Source organism: Symphodus melops (genome assembly GCF_947650265.1).
Source record: "Symphodus melops genome assembly, chromosome: 15".
Lineage (NCBI taxonomy): Eukaryota > Metazoa > Chordata > Actinopteri > Labriformes > Labridae > Symphodus > Symphodus melops.
Genome location: NC_136705.1, coordinates 11,970,556 through 11,993,999, shown reverse-complemented (window position 1 = coordinate 11,993,999; position 23,444 = coordinate 11,970,556). Strand labels below are relative to the sequence as shown.

The 23,444-nt window shown below is 45.8% G+C and overlaps 1 long non-coding RNA gene across 1 annotated transcript; it reads right to left on the bottom strand.

The window, feature by feature from the left end:
- Nucleotides 1-20,661: 20,661 nt before the first annotated feature.
- Nucleotides 20,662-22,728, bottom strand: LOC306836413. Its single transcript, XR_013780777.1, has 2 exons — nt 21,743-22,728; nt 20,662-21,623 (listed from the first exon to the last, which is right to left on the bottom strand). It is a non-coding gene; the product is annotated as an uncharacterized lncRNA (long non-coding RNA).
- Between the last annotated feature and the right edge of the window lie 716 nt (nt 22,729-23,444).

Here is a 23,444-nt window from a genome sequence, read left to right as displayed (position 1 = left end):
CCTCCCAAGGCCTGCTCGACCCTCCTGGACTCTGCCGACCACCTCGCGGTGCTTCGGCCTGCCGATTGCCATGTCGACCTCTTCTTGGGCTTTCCACTTTTCTCCCGTTCTTATCTGGGTGCCCGCTGCTCTCACCAGCTGGTCAGTGGATTCCCTCAGCTCCAGCACCAACCGAGCCTTCTCTTGCTTGTATCCCAAGCTGATGCATCGCAGTGGTAGTTGTAGTGTGTTCCTACCAAAGAGGCCTACCTCCGAGAGGCATCTTGGTAGTCCCAGCCACTTCCTGATGAACGAGTTTGCCAGCCCGTCCATCTCGCTTACCACTGAGGAGGGGATTTCGCTCATCTTCAGTGGCCACACCACCCTTTGGTACAGTATGAACTGGTAACACCAAACTTTGCACTTTCCGGGGAGTTGGCTTTCATTGACCTTGGTCAGGCCATCTGCGAGCTGCTTCCTCACCGTCTCCCCCATCTGCCTGTCAGAGAGCTTTGCTGTGTAGGTGCGACCCAGACTACGGACAGGTTGATCTGCCAGCAATGCTATATTCTCACCGCCTGCGACAAAGATGGTGTTGTCGTTTCTGACTCCTTTCCTGATCGACAGGCTGCGTGACTTGGGGGTTTGATCTTCATACTCGCCCAGCCCACAAGCTCTTCGATCCTCTTCAGCAGTCTTGTTGTACATGCTGCTGTCTGGAGTATGGTGGTGAAATCGTCCATGTAGCCTCTCACTGCTGATAGCCGTTGTCCTGACGGCAGTTTCCCTCCCCCGACCATCTTCCTAGCCCCTATGAGGATGATCTCAAAGGCTGCGACAGGTAGATGGAGATCCATCTGGAAACACGAAAACACTTCTGAACGCAACTGTCAAGTAAATATTGCCTGATCATTTACTTCATCCAAACTCTGGTCTAAATGCTTGATTGGTTAAAAAAATAAAATAACACTACATATTGTGCACATGTACAGAACATGTATGATTAGTACTTGAGAAATGAAGGAAACCTATATCCTCCAATAGTGTGTACAACAACAGTACTGAAAGCATAATTGAATACATACCCGGCCATTCGTACAGTGGTTTTCCTTCCAGTACAGTTGAGAGCATTCCTGGCTCTCCACAGGAATCATGTATCCATGGGGCTGATGTACATTTTCTGCCAGCTGGTATATCTCAATGCCCTCTGCCTGCTGTTGATGCTGGAGCAGAGATGTTCGATGGACATCCATCTGCAAACACAAAAACATTTCAGAACGCAACTGTCAAGTAAACATTACCTGATCATTTACTTCATTCAATCTCTGGTTTATATGCTTGATTGGAAAAAAAAGAACACTACATAATGTACACATGTACAGAACATGTATGATTTTTACTTGTGAAATGAAGGAAACCTATATCCTCCAATAGTGTGTATAACAAAAGTACTGAAAGCATAATTGAATACATACGTACAGTGGTTTTCCTTCCAGTACAGTTGAGAGCATTCCTGGCTCTCCACAGGAATCATGTATCCATGAGGCTGATGTACATTTTCTGCCAGCTGGCATATCTCAATGCCCTCTGCCTGCTGTTGATGCTGGAGAAGAGGAGGTAGCTGGAGATCCATCTGGAAACACAAAAACACTTCTGAACGCAACTGTCAAGTAAATATTGCCTGATCATTTACTTCATCTGAACTCTGGTCTATATGCTTGATTGGAAAAAAAAACACTACATACTGTACACATGTACAGAACATGTATGATTAATACTTGTGAAATGAAGGAAACATATATCCTCCAATAGTGTGTCGACCTATCTGTGAGACCTTCCCGTGACGTCCAACGTCCTTGCTGGCCCTGGAACACCGCTTTGATGTTCAGGCGTTCCTGCTCAGTTCTTGCCACTTCCGCCACCACCGTGGCTTTCCCATCTTCTTTGGAAGCCTTTGACCAGAACAAGGGAGTATCGCCGCTCCCAAGGCCTGCTCGACCCTCCTGGACTCTGCCGACCACCTCGCGGTGCTTCAGCCTGCCGATTGCCATGTCGACCTCTTCTTGGGCTTTCCTCTTTTTTCCCGTTCTTATCTGGGTGCCCGCTGCTCACACCAGCTTGTCAGTGGATTCACTCAGCTCCAGCACCAGCCGAGCCTTCTCTTGCTTGTATCCCAAGCTGATGCATCGCAGTGGTAGTTGTAGTGTGTTCCTACCAAAGAGGCCTACCTCCGAGAGGCATCTTGGTAGTCCCAGCCACTTCCTGATGAACGAGTTTGCCAGCCCGTCCATCTCGCTTACCACTGAGGAGGGGATTTCGCTCATATTCAGTGGCCACACCACCCTTTGGTACAGTATGAACTGGTAACACCAAACTTTGCACTTTCCGGGGAGTTGGCTTTCATTGATCTTGGTCAGGCCATCTGCGAGCTGCTTCCTCACCGTCTCCCCCATCTGCCTGTCAGAGAGCTTTGCTGTGTAGGTGCGACCCAGGCTACGGACAGGTTAATCTGCCAGCAATGCTATATTCTCACCGCCTGCGACAAAGATGGTGTTGTCGTTTCTGACTCCTTTCCTGATCGACAGGCTGCGTGACTTGGGGGTTTGATCTTCATACTCGCCCAGCCCACAAGCTCTTCGATCCTCTTCAGCGGTCTTGTTGTACATGCTGCTGTCTGGAGTATGGTGGTGAAATCGTCCATGTAGCCTCTCACTGCTGATAGCCGTTGTCCTGACGGCAGTTTCCCTCCCCCGACCATCTTCCTAGCCCCTATGAGGATGATCTCAAAGGCTGCGACAGGTAGATGGAGATCCATCTGGAAACACGAAAACATTTCAGAACGCAACTGTCAAGTAAACATTACCTGATCATTGACTTCATTCAATCTCTGGTTTATATGCTTGATTGGAAAAAAAAGAACACTACATAATGTACACATGTACAGAACATGTATGATTATTACTTGTGAAATGAAGGCAACCTATATCCTCCAATAGTGTGTATAACAAAAGTACTGAAAGCATAATTGAATACATACCCGGCCATTCGTACAGTGGTTTTCCTTCCAGTACAGTTGAGAGCATTCCTGGCTCTCCACAGGAATCATGTATCCTTGAGAATGATGTACATTTTCTGCCACCTGGTATATCTCAATGGCCTCCGCTTGCTGTTGATGCTTGAGAAGAGGAGGCAAACGGAGATTCCATCTGGAAACACAAAAACATTTCTGAACGCAAATGTCAAGTAAATGCCTGATCATTTACTTCATCCAGACTCTGGTAACTCTTTATTTGCACATGTACAGGGCAAAATCAACAGAAAGACACATTTTTCAACCAAAAAACCTGAATAAAAAAGCCTGAATATAGTTCAAAGTTTGCATTCACAATTTGATAAATATTTTTTACCAACCAACAAGAAACTTTAGGTTATTTGCTCTACATCTTCAATTACGAAAAACATTCAAATAACTACTTACCACCAAACAATTTGGGTCAAAATTAGGATCAATTTACAAAGTTTAGTACATTTTGTCCTGTTGTTTGAAGGTTCAAATAAATTTTGGTTCTCACTATCTCGGTAAGTCTTCTCCTCACTGCCGCTTGTACTGAAATGAGAGCTTCTGATGCCACCTCACATATCTTTGAATTTCTGTCCTTTGATGCGGTGAGTTCTAAATTCCAAGCTTTCTCTATGATGACATACATAACCCAAGTTCCGTGACAAAATTCCGTAGTTCACATAATGCTGAACTTAATCTTATTACAATTGCATTTCATACAAGATTTGCAAATGATACTGTTATTTTATAATTATTAAAAATATATATTAATTAATCAATACAAAAGGGATGGATGATCTTCATCAGTTAATGTTTCATTAAGATGGTGATTTTTAAAACTTTGGCCTTTTTACTCTCTTTATTAGTGTTATACACAAGTTTTATATTAAGCTATGCTTCATCACTTTCTCAGCATGAATCCTGAATGTAAAACTTCAAATAGTCAACACATAAAAAGGTGTTAACTATGTCTATAGACAGTAGAGTCAATCCCCAGTAAAAAAAAAACATGTACTCGGTGACACAACCCAAGGTCCCTATGCTGCTCGGACGCAACCAACTAACTTAATTTAGAAGCTAGCATTTACATTGAGGGTAACCATAACATGCTCGCCCTCGTTGACTGAGGTGCAGATTCAAACTTTCTGGCAGTGGAGTTAATTAAGCAAGCTCGCATTAATTTATTTCCGATTGCCGGGTCGATTATTAAACGCAGACCCTGCCTCTGCACCGAGCAGGTAACCACTGTGAGCAGTTAACCTTCAACATAATGCCATCGTCCCATGCACCCGTTTCTTATGATTTCCCTACATAATCCTGTCATTGATTGGGCCGTGAGTGAAATTATTAGTTGGAATTCCTACTGTCACTGATCCTGTCTCACCTCGGCATCTCCCTCGTGTAAAGAACCAGTGAGCTTGCATCCCCCAGAAGCTCTGGACATTTCTTCAGTCCCATTAGTGTATCATAATCTTCGTGAGGTGTTTAGCAAGCAGAAGGCTCTCTCTCCTGCCGCATAGACCCTAATACTTCAACACTGATCTGATACCTGTTGCTCCTTTTCCTACCAGTCGTCTGTTCAAAATCTCAGTCCCCAAATGTGATGCCATGGAGGCTTATATCACTGAGTCCCTTAACTCTGGCATCATACGACCCTTGTCATCCCCACTCAGTGCGGGATTGTTTTTTGTGAACTAAAAGCACACATCCCTGAGACCCTGTAGTGACAACAGGGCCTGAATCACATAACAATCAAGAACACATACCTACTCCCACTAATGAGGTCTGCCTTCGAACCCCTACATGGTGCAACCATCTTCACAAAAACAACACTTATCACCTCGCATCAGAGAAGGAGATGAGTAGACGACGGCATTCAACACCCCTCTCGGTCACTTCAAGTACCTGGTTATGCCTGTCGGTCCGACTAATGCACCAGCAGTCTTCCAGGTGCTCTTGAATGACGTCCTCTGGGATTTTTTTAACCACTCAGTTTTCGTGTACCTGGATGACATTCTACTGTTCTCTCCCAGCTTTGACAAACACGTCAACCATGTTCGTCAAGTGCTGCAGATGGTGCTGGATAACAAACTGTTTGTAGAGGTGAAGGAGTGTGATTTCTACTCATCCTCTGTTTCCTTTTCGAGTTAAATCTTAGAGAGTGGGCAGATGAATATCTGATTCAGCTTAAAACAAGGTGATAATGGAGTGGGACACGTCTATCTCACATAAACAACTGTCAAGTAAACATTGCCTGATCATTCACATCAGCCAAACTCTGGTTTATATGTTTCATTGGATGAAAAAAAGAAGTACATATTGTACACACGTACAGAACATGTTTGATGAGCACTTTAGAAATTAATAAAACATATATCCTCCAATAGTGTGTATAACAAAAGTACTGAAAGCTTAATTGAACACATACTCTGCAGTTGTCCTAGTGGTTTTCCTTCCAGTACAGTTGAGAGTTTTCCTGGCTCTCCACAGGAATCATGTATCCATGAGGCTAATGTACATTTTCTGCCAGCTGGTATATCTCAATGCCCTCTGCCTGCTGTTGATGCTGGAGCAGAGATGTTCGATGGACATCCATCTGGAAACACAAAAACATTTCAGAACGCAACTGTCAAGTAAACATTACCTGATCATTTACTTCATTCAATCTCTGGTTTATATGCTTGATTGGAAAAAAAAAAGAACACTACATAATGTACACATGTACAGAACATGTATGATTATTACTTGTGAAATGAAGGAAACCTATATCCTCCAATAGTGTGTATAACAACAGTACTGAAAGCATAATTGAATACATACCCGGCCATTTGTACAGTGGTTTTCCTTCCAGTACAGTTGAGAGCATTCCTGGCTCTCCACAGGAATCATGTATCCATGAGGCTGATGTACATTTTCTGCCAGCTGGTATATCTCAATGCCCTCTGCCTGCTGTTGATGCTGGAGAAGAGGAGGTAGCTGGAGATCCATCTGGAAACACAAAAACACTTCTGAACGCAACTGTCAAGTAAATATTGCCTGATCATTTACTTCATCTGAACTCTGGTCTATATGCTTGATTGGAAAAAAAAACACTACATACTGTACACATGTACAGAACATGTATGATTAATACTTGTGAAATGAAGGAAACATATATCCTCCAATAGTGTGTCGACCTATCTGTGAGACCTTCCCGTGACGTCCAACGTCCTTGCTGGCCCTGGAACACCGCTTTGATGTTCAGGCGTTCCTGCTCAGTTCTTGCCACTTCCGCCACCACCGTGGCTTTCCCATCTTCTTTGGAAGCCTTTGACCAGAACAAGGGAGTATCGCCGCTCCCAAGGCCTGCTCGACCCTCCTGGACTCTGCCGACCACCTCGCGGTGCTTCAGCCTGCCGATTGCCATGTCGACCTCTTCTTGGGCTTTCCTCTTTTTTCCCGTTCTTATCTGGGTGCCCGCTGCTCACACCAGCTTGTCAGTGGATTCACTCAGCTCCAGCACCAGCCGAGCCTTCTCTTGCTTGTATCCCAAGCTGATGCATCGCAGTGGTAGTTGTAGTGTGTTCCTACCAAAGAGGCCTACCTCCGAGAGGCATCTTGGTAGTCCCAGCCACTTCCTGATGAACGAGTTTGCCAGCCCGTCCATCTCGCTTACCACTGAGGAGGGGATTTCGCTCATATTCAGTGGCCACACCACCCTTTGGTACAGTATGAACTGGTAACACCAAACTTTGCACTTTCCGGGGAGTTGGCTTTCATTGATCTTGGTCAGGCCATCTGCGAGCTGCTTCCTCACCGTCTCCCCCATCTGCCTGTCAGAGAGCTTTGCTGTGTAGGTGCGACCCAGGCTACGGACAGGTTAATCTGCCAGCAATGCTATATTCTCACCGCCTGCGACAAAGATGGTGTTGTCGTTTCTGACTCCTTTCCTGATCGACAGGCTGCGTGACTTGGGGGTTTGATCTTCATACTCGCCCAGCCCACAAGCTCTTCGATCCTCTTCAGCAGTCTTGTTGTACATGCTGCTGTCTGGAGTATGGTGGTGAAATCGTCCATGTAGCCTCTCACTGCTGATAGCCGTTGTCCTGACGGCAGTTTCCCTCCCCCGACCATCTTCCTAGCCCCTATGAGGATGATCTCAAAGGCTGCGACAGGTAGATGGAGATCCATCTGGAAACACGAAAACACTTCTGAACGCAACTGTCAAGTAAATATTGCCTGATCATTTACTTCATCCAAACTCTGGTCTAAATGCTTGATTGGTTAAAAAAATAAAATAACACTACATATTGTGCACATGTACAGAACATGTATGATTAGTACTTGAGAAATGAAGGAAACCTATATCCTCCAACAGTGTGTATAACAACAGTACTGAAAGCATAATTGAATACATACCCGGCGATTCGTACAGTGGTTTTCCTTCCAGTACAGTTGAGAGCATTCCTGGCTCTCCACAGGAATCATGTATCCATGAGGCTGATGTACATTTTCTGCCAGCTGGTATATCTCAATGCCCTCTGCCTGCTGTTGATGCTGGAGAAGAGGAGGTAGCTGGAGATCCATCTGGAAACACAAAAACACTTCTGAACGCAACTGTCAAGTAAATATTGCCTGATCATTTACTTCATCTGAACTCTGGTCTATATGCTTGATTGGAAAAAAAAACACTACATACTGTACACATGTACAGAACATGTAGGATTAATACTTGTGAAATGAAGGAAACATATATCCTCCAATAGTGTGTCAACCTATCTGTGAGACCTTCCCGTGACGTCCAACGTCCTTGCTGGCCCTGGAACACCGCTTTGATGTTCAGGCGTTCCTGCTCAGTTCTTGCCACTTCCGCCACCACCGTTGCTTTCGCATCTTCTTTGGAAGCCTTTGACCAGAACAAGGGAGTATCGCCGCTCCCAAGGCCTGCTCGACCCTCCTGGACTCTGCCGACCACCTCGCGGTGCTTCAGCCTGCCGATTGCCATGTCGACCTCTTCTTGGGCTTTCCACTTTTTTCCCGTTCTTATCTGGGTGCCCGCTGCTCTCACCAGCTGGTCAGTGGATTCCCTCAGCTCCAGCACCAGCCGAGCCTTCTCTTGCTTGTATCCCAAGCTGATGCATCGCAGTGGTAGTTGTAGTGTGTTCCTACCAAAGAGGCCTACCTCCGAGAGGCATCTTGGTAGTCCCAACCACTTCCTGATGAACGAGTTTGCCAGCCCGTCCATCTCGCTTACCACTGAGGAGGGGATTTCGTCTCATCTTCAGTGGCCACACCACCCTTTGGTACAGTATGAACTGGTAACACCAAACTTTGTACTTTCCGGGGAGTTGGCTTTCATTGATCTTGGTCAGGCCATCTGCGAGCTGCTTCCTCACCGTCTCCCCCATCTGCCTGTCAGAGAGCTTTGCTGTGTAGGTGCGACCCAGGCTACGGACAGGTTGATCTGCCAGCAATGCTATATTCTCACCGCCTGCGACAAAGATGGTGTTGTCGTTTCTGACTCCTTTCCTGATCGACAGGCTGCGTGACTTGGGGGTTTGATCTTCATACTCGCCCAGCCCACAAGCTCTTCGATCCTCTTCAGCAGTCTTGTTGTACATGCTGCTGTCTGGAGTATGGTGGTGAAATCGTCCATGTAGCCTCTCACTGCTGATAGCCGTTGTCCTGACGGCAGTTTCCCTCCCCCGACCATCTTCCTAGCCCCTATGAGGATGATCTCAAAGGCTGCGACAGGTAGATGGAGATCCATCTGGAAACACGAAAACACTTCTGAACGCAACTGTCAAGTAAATATTGCCTGATCATTTACTTCATCCAAACTCTGGTCTAAATGCTTGATTGGTTAAAAAAATAAAATAACACTACATATTGTGCACATGTACAGAACATGTATGATTAGTTCTTGAGAAATGAAGGAAACCTATATCCTCCAACAGTGTGTATAACAACAGTACTGAAAGCATAATTGAATACATACCCGGCCATTCGTACAGTGGTTTTCCTTCCAGTACAGTTGAGAGCATTCCTGGCTCTCCACAGGAATCATGTATCCATGAGGCTAATGTACATTTTCTGCCAGCTGGTATATCTCAATGCCCTCTGCCTGCTGTTGATGCTGGAGAAGAGGAGGTAGCTGGAGATCCATCTGGAAACACAAAAACACTTCTGAACGCAACTGTCAAGTAAATATTGCCTGATCATTTACTTCATCCGAACTCTGGTCTATATGCTTGATTGGGAAAAAAAACACTACATACTGTACACATGTACAGAACATGTATGATTAATACTTGTGAAATGAAGGAAACATATATCCTCCAATAGTGTGTCGACCTATCTGTGAGACCTTCCCGTGACGTCCAACGTCCTTGCTGGCCCTGGAACACCGCTTTGATGTTCAGGCGTTCCTGCTCAGTTCTTGCCACTTCCGCCACCACCGTGGCTTTCCCATCTTCTTTGGAAGCCTTTGACCAGAACAAGGGAGTATCGCCCCTCCCAAGGCCTGCTCGACCCTCCTGGACTCTGCCGACCACCTCGCGGTGCTTCAGCCTGCCGATTGCCATGTCGACCTCTTCTTGGGCTTTCCTCTTTTTTCCCGTTCTTATCTGGGTGCCCGCTGCTCACACCAGCTGGTCAGTGGATTCCCTCAGCTCCAGCACCAGCCGAGCCTTCTCTTGCTTGTATCCCAAGCTGATGCATCGCAGTGGTAGTTGTAGTGTGTTCCTACCAAAGAGGCCTACCTCCGAGAGGCATCTTGGTAGTCCCAGCCACTTCCTGATGAACGAGTTTGCCAGCCCGTCCATCTCGCTTACCACTGAGGAGGGGATTTCGCTCATCTTCAGTGGCCACACCACCCTTTGGTACAGTATGAACTGGTAACACCAAACTTTGCACTTTCCGGGGAGTTGGCTTTCATTGATCTTGGTCAGGCCATCTGCGAGCTGCTTCCTCACCGTCTCCCCCATCTGCCTGTCAGAGAGCTTTGCTGTGTAGGTGCGACCCAGGCTACGGACAGGTTGATCTGCCAGCAATGCTATATTCTCACCGCCTGCGACAAAGATGGTGTTGTCGTTTCTGACTCCTTTCCTGATCGACAGGCTGCGTGACTTGGGGGTTTGATCTTCATACTCGCCCAGCCCACAAGCTCTTCGATCTTCTTCAGCAGTCTTGTTGTACATGCTGCTGTCTGGAGTATGGTGGTGAAATCGTCCATGTAGCCTCTCACTGCTGATAGCCGTTGTCCTGACGGCAGTTTCCCTCCCCCGACCATCTTCCTAGCCCCTATGAGGATGATCTCAAAGGCTGCGACAGGTAGATGGAGATCCATCTGGAAACACGAAAACACTTCTGAACGCAACTGTCAAGTAAATATTGCCTGATCATTTACTTCATCCAAACTCTGGCTTATATGCTTGATTGGAAAAAAAAGAACACTACATAATGTACACATGTACAGAACATGTATGATTTTTACTTGTGAAATGAAGGCAACCTATATCCTCCAATAGTGTGTATAACAAAAGTACTGAAAGCATAATTGAATACATACCCGGCCATTCGTACAGTGGTTTTCCTTCCAGTACAGTTGAGAGCATTCCTGGCTCTCCACAGGAATCATGTATCCATGAGGCTGATGTACATTTTCTGCCAGCTGGTATATCTCAATGCCCTCTGCCTGCTGTTGATGCTGGAGAAGAGGAGGTAGCTGGAGATCCATCTGGAAACACAAAAACACTTCTGAACGCAACTGTCAAGTAAATATTGCCTGATCATTTACTTCATCCGAACTCTGGTCTATATGCTTGATTGGGAAAAAAAACACTACATACTGTACACATGTACAGAACATGTATGATTAATACTTGTGAAATGAAGGAAACATATATCCTCCAATAGTGTGTCGACCTATCTGTGAGACCTTCCTGTGACGTCCAACGTCCTTGCTGGCCCTGGAACACCGCTTTGATGTTCAGGCGTTCCTGCTCAGTTTTTGCCATTTCCGACATCACCGTGGCTTTCCCATCTTCTTTGGAAGCCTTTGACCAGAACAAGGGAGTATCGCCTCTCCCAAGGCCTGCTCGACCCTCCTGGACTCTGCCGACCACCTCGCGGTGCTTCGGCCTGCCGATTGCCATGTCGACCTCTTCTTGGGCTTTCCACTTTTTTCCCGTTCTTATCTGGGTGCCCGCTGCTCTCACCAGCTGGTCAGTGGATTCCCTCAGCTCCAGCACCAGCCGAGCCTTCTCTTGCTTGTATCCCAAGCTGATGCATCGCAGTGGTAGTTGTAGTGTGTTCCTACCAAAGAGGCCTACCTCCGAGAGGCATCTTGGTAGTCCCAGCCACTTCCTGATGAACGAGTTTGCCAGCCCGTCCATCTCGCTTACCACTGAGGAGGGGATTTCGCTCATCTTCAGTGGCCACACCACCCTTTGGTACAGTATGAACTGGTAACACCAAACTTTGCACTTTCCGGGGAGTTGGCTTTCATTGATCTTGGTCAGGCCATCTGCGAGCTGCTTCCTCACCGTCTCCCCCATCTGCCTGTCAGAGAGCTTTGCTGTGTAGGTGCGACCCAGGCTACGGACAGGTTGATCTGCCAGCAATGCTATATTCTCACCGCCTGCGACAAAGATGGTGTTGTCGTTTCTGACTCCTTTCCTGATCGACAGGCTGCGTGACTTGGGGCTTTGATCTTCATACTCGCCCAGCCCACAAGCTCTTCGATCCTCTTCAGCAGTCTTGTTGTACATGCTGCTGTCTGGAGTATGGTGTTGAAATCGTCCATGTAGCCTCTCACTGCTAATAGCCGTTGTCCTGACGGCAGTTTCCCTCCCCCGACCATCTTCCTAGCCCCTATGAGGATGATCTCAAAGGCTGCGACAGGTAGATGGAGATCCATCTGGAAACACGAAAACACTTCTGAACGCAACTGTCAAGTAAATATTGCCTGATCATTTACTTCATCCAAACTTTGGTCTAAATGCTTGATTGGTTAAAAAAATAAAATAACACTACATATTGTGCACATGTACAGAACATGTATGATTAGTACTTGAGAAATGAAGGAAACCTATATCCTCCAATAGTGTGTACAACAACAGTACTGAAAGCATAATTGAATACATACCCGGCCATTCGTACAGTGGTTTTCCTTCCAGTACAGTTGAGAGCATTCCTGGCTCTCCACAGGAATCATGTATCCATGAGGCTAATGTACATTTTCTGCCAGCTGGTATATCTCAATGCCCTCTGCCTGCTGTTGATGCTGGAGCAGAGATGTTCGATGGACATCCATCTGGAAAAACAAAAACATTTCAGAACGCAACTGTCAAGTAAACATTACCTGATCATTTACTTCATTCAATCTCTGGTTTATATGCTTGATTGGAAAAAAAAGAACACTACATAATGTACACATGTACAGAACATGTATGATTTTTACTTGTGAAATGAAGGAAACCTATATCCTCCAATAGTGTGTATAACAAAAGTACTGAAAGCATAATTGAATACATACCCGGCCATTCGTACAGTGGTTTTCCTTCCAGTACAGTTGAGAGCATTCCTGGCTCTCCACAGGAATCATGTATCCATGAGGCTGATGTACATTTTCTGCCAGCTGGTATATCTCAATGCCCTCTGCCTGCTGTTGATGCTGGAGAAGAGGAGGTAGCTGGAGATCCATCTGGAAACACAAAAACACTTCTGAACGCAACTGTCAAGTAAATATTGCCTGATCATTTACTTCATCCGAACTCTGGTCTATATGCTTGATTGGGAAAAAAAACACTACATACTGTACACATGTACAGAACATGTATGATTAATACTTGTGAAATGAAGGAAACATATATCCTCCAATAGTGTGTCGACCTATCTGTGAGACCTTCCCGTGACGTCCAACGTCCTTGCTGGCCCTGGAACACCGCTTTGATGTTCAGGCGTTCCTGCTCAGTTTTTGCCATTTCCGCCATCACCGTGGCTTTCCCATCTTCTTTGGAAGCCTTTGACCAGAACAAGGGAGTATCGCCCCTCCCAAGGCCTGCTCGACCCTCCTGGACTCTGCCGACCACCTCGCGGTGCTTCAGCCTGCCGATTGCCATGTCGACCTCTTCTTGGGCTTTCCACTTTTTCCCCGTTCTTATCTGGGTGCCCGCTGCTCACACCAGCTGGTCAGTGGATTCCCTCAGCTCCAGCACCAGCCGAGCCTTCTCTTGCTTGTATCCCAAGCTGATGCATCGCAGTGGTAGTTGTAGTGTGTTCCTACCAAAGAGGCCTACCTCCGAGAGGCATCTTGGTAGTCCCAGCCACTTCCTGATGAACGAGTTTGCCAGCCCGTCCATCTCGCTTACCACTGAGGAGGGGATTTCGCTCATCTTCAGTGGCCACACCACCCTTTGGTACAGTATGAACTGGTAACACCAAACTTTGCACTTTCCGGGGAGTTGGCTTTCATTGATCTTGGTCAGGCCATCTGCGAGCTGCTTCCTCACCGTCTCCCCCATCTGCCTGTCAGAGAGCTTTGCTGTGTAGGTGCGACCCAGGCTACGGACAGGTTGATCTGCCAGCAATGCTATATTCTCACCGCCTGCGACAAAGATGGTGTTGTCGTTTCTGACTCCTTTCCTGATCGACAGGCTGCGTGACTTGGGGCTTTGATCTTCATACTCGCCGAGCCCACAAGCTCTTCGATCCTCTTCAGCAGTCTTGTTGTACATGCTGCTGTCTGGAGTATGGTGTTGAAATCGTCCATGTAGCCTCTCACTGCTAATAGCCGTTGTCCTGACGGCAGTTTCCCTCCCCCGACCATCTTCCTAGCCCCTATGAGGATGATCTCAAAGGCTGCGACAGGTAGATGGAGATCCATCTGGAAACACGAAAACACTTCTGAACGCAACTGTCAAGTAAATATTGCCTGATCATTTACTTCATCCAAACTCTGGTCTAAATGCTTGATTGGTTAAAAAAATAAAATAACACTACATATTGTGCACATGTACAGAACATGTATGATTAGTACTTGAGAAATGAAGGAAACCTATATCCTCCAATAGTGTGTACAACAACAGTACTGAAAGCATAATTGAATACATACCCGGCCATTCGTACAGTGGTTTTCCTTCCAGTACAGTTGAGAGCATTCCTGGCTCTCCACAGGAATCATGTATCCATGAGGCTAATGTACATTTTCTGCCAGCTGGTATATCTCAATGCCCGCTGCCTGCTGTTGATGCTGGAGCAGAGATGTTTGATGGACATCCATCTGGAAAAACAAAAACATTTCAGAACGCAACTGTCAAGTAAACATTACCTGATCATTTACTTCATTCAATCTCTGGTTTATATGCTTGATTGGAAAAAAAAGAACACTACATAATGAACACATGTACAGAACATGTATGATTTTTACTTGTGAAATGAAGGCAACCTATATCCTCCAATAGTGTGTATAACAAAAGTACTGAAAGCATAATTGAATACATACCCGGCCATTCGTACAGTGGTTTTCCTTCCAGTACAGTTGAGAGCATTCCTGGCTCTCCACAGGAATCATGTATCCATGAGGCTGATGTACATTTTCTGCCAGCTGGTATATCTCAATGCCCTCTGCCTGCTGTTGATGCTGGAGAAGAGGAGGTAGCTGGAGATCCATCTGGAAACACAAAAACACTTCTGAACGCAACTGTCAAGTCAATATTGCCTGATCATTTACTTCATCCGAACTCTGGTCTATATGCTTGATTGGGAAAAAAAACACTACATACTGTACACATGTACAGAACATGTAGGATTAATACTTGTGAAATGAAGGAAACATATATCCTCCAATAGTGTGTCGACCTATCTGTGAGACCTTCCCGTGACGTCCAACGTCCTTGCTGGCCCTGGAACACCGCTTTGATGTTCAGGCGTTCCTGCTCAGTTCTTGCCACTTCCGCCACCACCGTGGCTTTCCCATCTTCTTTGGAAGCCTTTGACCAGAACAAGGGAGTATCGCCCCTCCCAAGGCCTGCTCGACCCTCCTGGACTCTGCCGACCACCTCGCGGTGCTTCGGCCTGCCGATTGCCATGTCGACCTCTTCTTGGGCTTTCCACTTTTTTCCCGTTCTTATCTGGGTGCCCGCTGCTCACACCAGCTGGTCAGTGGATTCCCTCAGCTCCAGCACCAGCCGAGCCTTCTCTTGCTTGTATCCCAAGCTGATGCATCGCAGTGGTAGTTGTAGTGTGTTCCTACCAAAGAGGCCTACCTCCGAGAGGCATCTTGGTAGTCCCAGCCACTTCCTGATGAACGAGTTTGCCAGCCCGTCCATCTCGCTTACCACTGAGGAGGGGATTTCGCTCATCTTCAGTGGCCACACCACCCTTTGGTACAGTATGAACTGGTAACACCAAACTTTGCACTTTCCGGGGAGTTGGCTTTCATTGATCTTGGTCAGGCCATCTGCGAGCTGCTTCCTCACCGTCTCCCCCATCTGCCTGTCAGAGAGCTTTGCTGTGTAGGTGCGACCCAGGCTACGGACAGGTTGATCTGCCAGCAATGCTATATTCTCACCGCCTGCGACAAAGATGGTGTTGTCGTTTCTGACTCCTTTCCTGATCGACAGGCTGCGTGACTTGGGGGTTTGATCTTCATACTCGCCCAGCCCACAAGCTCTTCGATCCTCTTCAGCAGTCTTGTTGTACATGCTGCTGTCTGGAGTATGGTGGTGAAATCGTCCATGTAGCCTCTCACTGCTGATAGCCGTTGTCCTGACGGCAGTTTCCCTCCCCCGACCATCTTCCTAGCCCCTATGAGGATGATCTCAAAGGCTGCGACAGGTAGATGGAGATCCATCTGGAAACACGAAAACACTTCTGAACGCAACTGTCAAGTAAATATTGCCTGATCATTTACTTCATCCAAACTCTGGTCTAAATGCTTGATTGGTTAAAAAAATAAAATAACACTACATATTGTGCACATGTACAGAACATGTATGATTAGTACTTGAGAAATGAAGGAAACCTATATCCTCCAATAGTGTGTACAACAACAGTACTGAAAGCATAATTGAATACATACCCGGCCATTCGTACAGTGGTTTTCCTTCCAGTACAGTTGAGAGCATTCCTGGCTCTCCACAGGAATCATGCATCCATGAGGCTAATGTACATTTTCTGCCAGCTGGTATATCTCAATGCCCTCTGCCTGCTGTTCATGCTGGAGCAGAGAGGTTCGATGGACATCCATCTGGAAAAACAAAAACATTTCAGAACGCAACTGTCAAGTAAACATTACCTGATCATTTACTTCATTCAATCTCTGGTTTATATGCTTGATTGGAAAAAAAAGAACACGACATAATGTACACATGTACAGAACATGTATGATTTTTACTTGTGAAATGAAGGAAACCTATATCCTCCAATAGTGTGTATAACAACAGTACTGAAAGCATAATTGAATACATACCCGGCGATTCGTACAGTGGTTTTCCTTCCAGTACAGTTGAGAGCATTCCTGGCTCTCCACAGGAATCATGTATCCATGAGGCTGATGTACATTTTCTGCCAGCTGGTATATCTCAATGCCCTCTGCCTGCTGTTGATGCTGGAGAAGAGGAGGTAGCTGGAGATCCATCTGGAAACACAAAAACACTTCTGAACGCAACTGTCAAGTCAATATTGCCTGATCATTTACTTCATCCGAACTCTGGTCTATATGCTTGATTGGGAAAAAAAACACTACATACTGTACACATGTACAGAACATGTATGATTAATACTTGTGAAATGAAGGAAACATATATCCTCCAATAGTGTGTCGACCTATCTGTGAGACCTTCCCGTGACGTCCAACGTCCTTGCTGGCCCTGGAACACCGCTTTGATGTTCAGGCGTTCCTGCTCAGTTCTTGCCACTTCCGCCACCACCGTGGCTTTCCCATCTTCTTTGGAAGCCTTTGACCAGAACAAGGGAGTATCGCCCCTCCCAAGGCCTGCTCGACCCTCCTGGACTCTGCCGACCACCTCGCGGTGCTTCGGCCTGCCGATTGCCATGTCGACCTCTTCTTGGGCTTTCCACTTTTTTCCCGTTCTTATCTGGGTGCCCGCTGCTCACACCAGCTGGTCAGTGGATTCCCTCAGCTCCAGCACCAGCCGAGCCTTCTCTTGCTTGTATCCCAAGCTGATGCATCGCAGTGGTAGTTGTAGTGTGTTCCTACCAAAGAGGCCTACCTCCGAGAGGCATCTTGGTAGTCCCAGCCACTTCCTGATGAACGAGTTTGCCAGCCCGTCCATCTCGCTTACCACTGAGGAGGGGATTTCGCTCATCTTCAGTGGCCACACCACCCTTTGGTACAGTATGAACTGGTAACACCAAACTTTGCACTTTCCGGGGAGTTGGCTTTCATTGATCTTGGTCAGGCCATCTGCGAGCTGCTTCCTCACCGTCTCCCCCATCTGCCTGTCAGAGAGCTTTGCTGTGTAGGTGCGACCCAGGCTACGGACAGGTTGATCTGCCAGCAATGCTATATTCTCACCGCCTGCGACAAAGATGGTGTTGTCGTTTCTGACTCCTTTCCTGATCGACAGGCTGCGTGACTTGGGGGTTTGATCTTCATACTCGCCCAGCCCACAAGCTCGTCGATCCTCTTCAGCAGTCTTGTTGTACATGCTGCTGTCTGGAGTATGGTGGTGAAATCGTCCATGTAGCCTCTCACTGCTGATAGCCGTTGTCCTGACGGCAGTTTCCCTCCCCCGACCATCTTCCTAGCCCCTATGAGGATGATCTCAAAGGCTGCGACAGGTAGATGGAGATCCATCTGGAAACACGAAAACACTTCTGAACGCAACTGTCAAGTAAATATTGCCTGATCATTTACTTCATCCAAACTCTGGTCTAAATGCTTGATTGGTTAAAAAAATAAAATAACACTACATATTGTGCACATGTACAGAACATGTATGATTAGTACTTGAGAAATGAAGGAAACCTATATCCTCCAATAGTGTGTACAACAACAGTACTGAAAGCATAATTGAATACATACCCGGCCATTCGTACAGTGGTTTTCCTTCCAGTACAGTTGAGAGCATTCCTGGCTCTCCACAGGAATCATGTATCCATGAGGCTAATGTACATTTTCTGCCAGCTGGTATATCTCAATGCCCGCTGCCTGCTGTTGATGCTGGAGCAGAGATGTTTGATGGACATCCATCTGGAAAAACAAAAACATTTCAGAACGCAACTGTCAAGTAAACATTACCTGATCATTTACTTCATTCAATCTCTGGTTTATATGCTTGATTGGAAAAAAAAGAACACTACATAATGAACACATGTACAGAACATGTATGATTTTTACTTGTGAAATGAAGGCAACCTATATCCTCCAATAGTGTGTATAACAAAAGTACTGAAAGCATAATTGAATACATACCCGGCCATTTGTACAGTGGTTTTCCTTCCAGTACAGTTGAGAGCATTCCTGGCTCTCCACAGGAATCATGTATCCATGAGGCTGATGTACATTTTCTGCCAGCTGGTATATCTCAATGCCCTCTGCCTGCTGTTGATGCTGGAGAAGAGGAGGTAGCTGGAGATCCATCTGGAAACACAAAAACACTTCTGAACGCAACTGTCAAGTCAATATTGCCTGATCATTTACTTCATCCGAACTCTGGTCTATATGCTTGATTGGGAAAAAAAACACTACATACTGTACACATGTACAGAACATGTATGATTAATACTTGTGAAATGAAGGAAACATATATCCTCCAATAGTGTGTCGACCTATCTGTGAGACCTTCCCGTGACGTCCAACGTCCTTGCTGGCCCTGGAACACCGCTTTGATGTTCAGGCGTTCCTGCTCAGTTCTTGCCACTTCCGCCACCACCGTGGCTTTCCCATCTTCTTTGGAAGCCTTTGACCAGAACAAGGGAGTATCGCCCCTCCCAAGGCCTGCTCGACCCTCCTGGACTCTGCCGACCACCTCGCGGTGCTTTGGCCTGCCGATTGCCATGTCGACCTCTTCTTGGGCTTTCCACTTTTTTCCCGTTCTTATCTGGGTGCCCGCTGCTCACACCAGCTGGTCAGTGGATTCCCTCAGCTCCAGCACCAGCCGAGCCTTCTCTTGCTTGTATCCCAAGCTGATGCATCGCAGTGGTAGTTGTAGTGTGTTCCTACCAAAGAGGCCTACCTCCGAGAGGCATCTTGGTAGTCCCAGCCACTTCCTGATGAACGAGTTTGCCAGCCCGTCCATCTCGCTTACCACTGAGGAGGGGATTTCGCTCATCTTCAGTGGCCACACCACCCTTTGGTACAGTATGAACTGGTAACACCAAACTTTGCACTTTCCGGGGAGTTGGCTTTCATTGATCTTGGTCAGGCCATCTGCGAGCTGCTTCCTCACCGTCTCCCCCATCTGCCTGTCAGAGAGCTTTGCTGTGTAGGTGCGACCCAGGCTACGGACAGGTTGATCTGCCAGCAATGCGATATTCTCACTGCCTGCGACAAAGATGGTGTTGTCGTTTCTGACTCCTTTCCTGATCGACAGGCTGCGTGACTTGGGGGTTTGATCTTCATACTCGCCCAGCCCACAAGCTCTTCGATCCTCTTCAGCAGTCTTGTTGTACATGCTGCTGTCTGGAGTATGGTGGTGAAATCGTCCATGTAGCCTCTCACTGCTGATAGCCGTTGTCCTGACGGCAGTTTCCCTCCCCCGACCATCTTCCTAGCCCCTATGAGGATGATCTCAAAGGCTGCGACAGGTAGATGGAGATCCATCTGGAAACACGAAAACACTTCTGAACGCAACTGTCAAGTAAATATTGCCTGATCATTTACTTCATCCAAACTCTGGTCTAAATGCTTGATTGGTTAAAAAAATAAAATAACACTACATATTGTGCACATGTACAGAACATGTATGATTAGTACTTGAGAAATGAAGGAAACCTATATCCTCCAATAGTGTGTACAACAACAGTACTGAAAGCATAATTGAATACATACCCGGCCATTCGTACAGTGGTTTTCCTTCCAGTACAGTTGAGAGCATTCCTGGCTCTCCACAGGAATCATGTATCCATGAGGCTAATGTACATTTTCTGCCAGCTGGTATATCTCAATGCCCTCTGCCTGCTGTTGATGCTGGAGCAGAGATGTTCGATGGACATCCATCTGGAAAAACAAAAACATTTCAGAACGCAACTGTCAAGTAAACATTACCTGATCATTTACTTCATTCAATCTCTGGTTTATATGCTTGATTGGAAAAAAAAGAACACTACATAATGTACACATGTACAGAACATGTATGATTTTTACTTGTGAAATGAAGGAAACCTATATCCTCCAATAGTGTGTATAACAAAAGTACTGAAAGCATAATTGAATACATACCCGGCCATTCGTACAGTGGTTTTCCTTCCAGTACAGTTGAGAGCATTCCTGGCTCTCCACAGGAATCATGTATCCTTGAAAATGATGTACATTTTCTGCCACCTGGTATATCTCAATGGCCTCCGCTTGCTGTTGATGCTTGAGAAGAGGAGGTAAACGGAGATTCCATCTGGAAACACAAAAACATTTCTGAACGCAAATGTCAAGTAAATGACTGATCATTTACTTCATCCAGACTCTGGGAACTCTTTATTTGCACATGTACAGGGCAAAATCAGCAGAAAGACACATTTTTCAACCAAAAAACCTGAATAAAAAAGCCTGAATATAGTTCAAAATTTGCATTCACAATTTGATAAATATTTTTTACCAACCAACAAGAAACTTTAGGTTATTTGCTCTACATCTTCAATTACGAAAAACATTCAAATAACTACTTACCACCAAACAATTTGGGTCAAAATTAGGATCAATTTACAAAGTTTAGTACATTTTGTCCTGTTGTTTGAAGGTTCAAATAAATTTTGGTTCTCACTATCTCGGTAAGTCTTCTCCTCACTGCCGCTTGTACTGAAATGAGAGCTTCTGATGCCACCTCACATATCTTTGAATTTCTGTCCTTTGATGAGGTGAGTTCTAAATTCTAAGCTTTCTCTATGATGACATACATAACCCAAGTTCCATGACAAAATTCCATAGTTCACATAATGCTGAACTTAATCTTATTACAATTGCATTTTATACAAGATTTGCAAATGATACTGTTATTTTATAATTATTAAAAATATATATTAATTAATCAATACAAAAGGGATGGATGATCTTCATCAGTTAATGTTTCATTAAGATGGTGATTTTTAAAACTTTGGCCTTTTTACTCTCTTTATTAGTGTTATACACAAGTTTTATATTAAGCTATGCTTCATCACTTTCTCAGCATGAATCCTGAATGTAAAACTTCAAATAGTCAACACATAAAAAGGTGTTAACTATGTCTATAGACAGTAGAGTCAATCCCCAGTAAAAAAAAAACATGTACTCGGTGACACAACCCAAGGTCCCTATGCTGCTCGGACGCAACCAACTAACTTAATTTAGAAGCTAGCATTTACATTGAGGGTAACCATAACATGCTCGCCCTCGTTGACTGAGGTGCAGATTCAAACTTTCTGGCAGTGGAGTTAATTAAGCAAGCTCGCATTAATTTATTTCCGATTGCCGGGTCTTTTATTAAACGCAGACCCTGCCTCTGCACCGAGCAGGTAACCACTGTGAGCAGTTAACCTTCAACATAATGCCATCGTCCCATGCACCCGTTTCTTATGATTTCCCTACATAATCCTGTCATTGATTGGGCCGTGAGTGAAATTATTAGTTGGAATTCCTACTGTCACTGATCCTGTCTCACCTCGGCATCTCCCTCGTGTAAAGAACCAGTGAGCTTGCATCCCCCAGAAGCTCTGGACATTTCTTCAGTCCCATTAGTGTATCATAATCTTCGTGAGGTGTTTAGCAAGCAGAAGGCTCTCTCTCCTGCCGCATAGACCCTAATACTTCAACACTGATCTGATACCTGTTGCTCCTTTTCCTACCAGTCGTCTGTTCAAAATCTCAGTCCCCAAATGTGATGCCATGGAGGCTTATATCACTGAGTCCCTTAACTCTGGCATCATACGACCCTTGTCATCCCCACTCAGTGCGGGATTGTTTTTTGTGAACTAAAAGCACACATCCCTGAGACCCTGTAGTGACAACAGGGCCTGAATCACATAACAATCAAGAACACATACCTACTCCCACTAATGAGGTCTGCCTTCGAACCCCTACATGGTGCAACCATCTTCACAAAAACAACACTTATCACCTCGCATCAGAGAAGGGGATGAGTAGAAGACGGCATTCAACACCCCTCTCGGTCACTTCGAGTACCTGGTTATGCCTGTCGGTCTGACTAATGCACCAGCAGTCTTCCAGGTGCTCTTGAATGACGTCCTATGGGATTTCTTTAACCACTCAGTTTTTGTGTACCTGGATGACATTCTACTGTTCTCTCCCAGCTTTGACGAATACGTCAACCATGTTCGTCAAGTGCTGCAGATGGTGCTGGATAACAAACTGTTTGTCAAGGTGGAGGAGTGTGATTTCTACTCATCCTCTGTTTCCTTTTCGAGTTAAATCTTAGAGAGTGGGCAGATGAATATCTGATTCAGCTTAAAACAAGGTGATAATGGAGTGGGACACGTCTATCTCACATAAACAACTGTCAAGTAAACATTGCCTGATCATTCACATCAGCCAAACTCTGGTTTATATGTTTCATTGGATGAAAAAAAAGAAGTACATATTGTACACACGTACAAAACATGTATGATGAGCACTTTAGAAATTAATAAAACCTATATCCTCCAATAGTGTGTACAACAACAGTACTGAAAGCATAATTGAATACATACCCGGCCATTCGTACAGTGGTTTTCCTTCCAGTACAATTGAGAGCATTCCTGGCTCTCCACAGGAATCATGTATCCATGACGCTGATGTACATTTTCTGCCAGCTGGTATATCTCAATGCCCTCTGCCTGCTGTTGATGCTGGAGAAGAGGAGGTAGCTGGAGATCCATCTGGAAACACAAAAACACTTCTGAACGCAACTGTCAAGTAAATATTGCCTGATCATTTACTTCATCCGAACTCTGGTCTATATGCTTGATTGGGAAAAAAAACACTACGTACTGTACACATGTACAGAACATGTATGATTAATACTTGTGAAATGAAGGAAACATATATCCTCCAATAGTGTGTCGACCTATCTGTGAGACCTTCCCGTGACGTCCAACGTCCTTGCTGGCCCTGGAACACCGCTTTGATGTTCAGGCGTTCCTGCTCAGTTCTTGCCACTTCCGCCACCACCGTGGCTTTCCGATCTTCTTTGGAAGCCTTTGACCAGAACAAGGGAGTATCGCCTCTCCCAAGGCCTGCTCGACCCTCCTGGACTCTGCCGACCACCTCGCG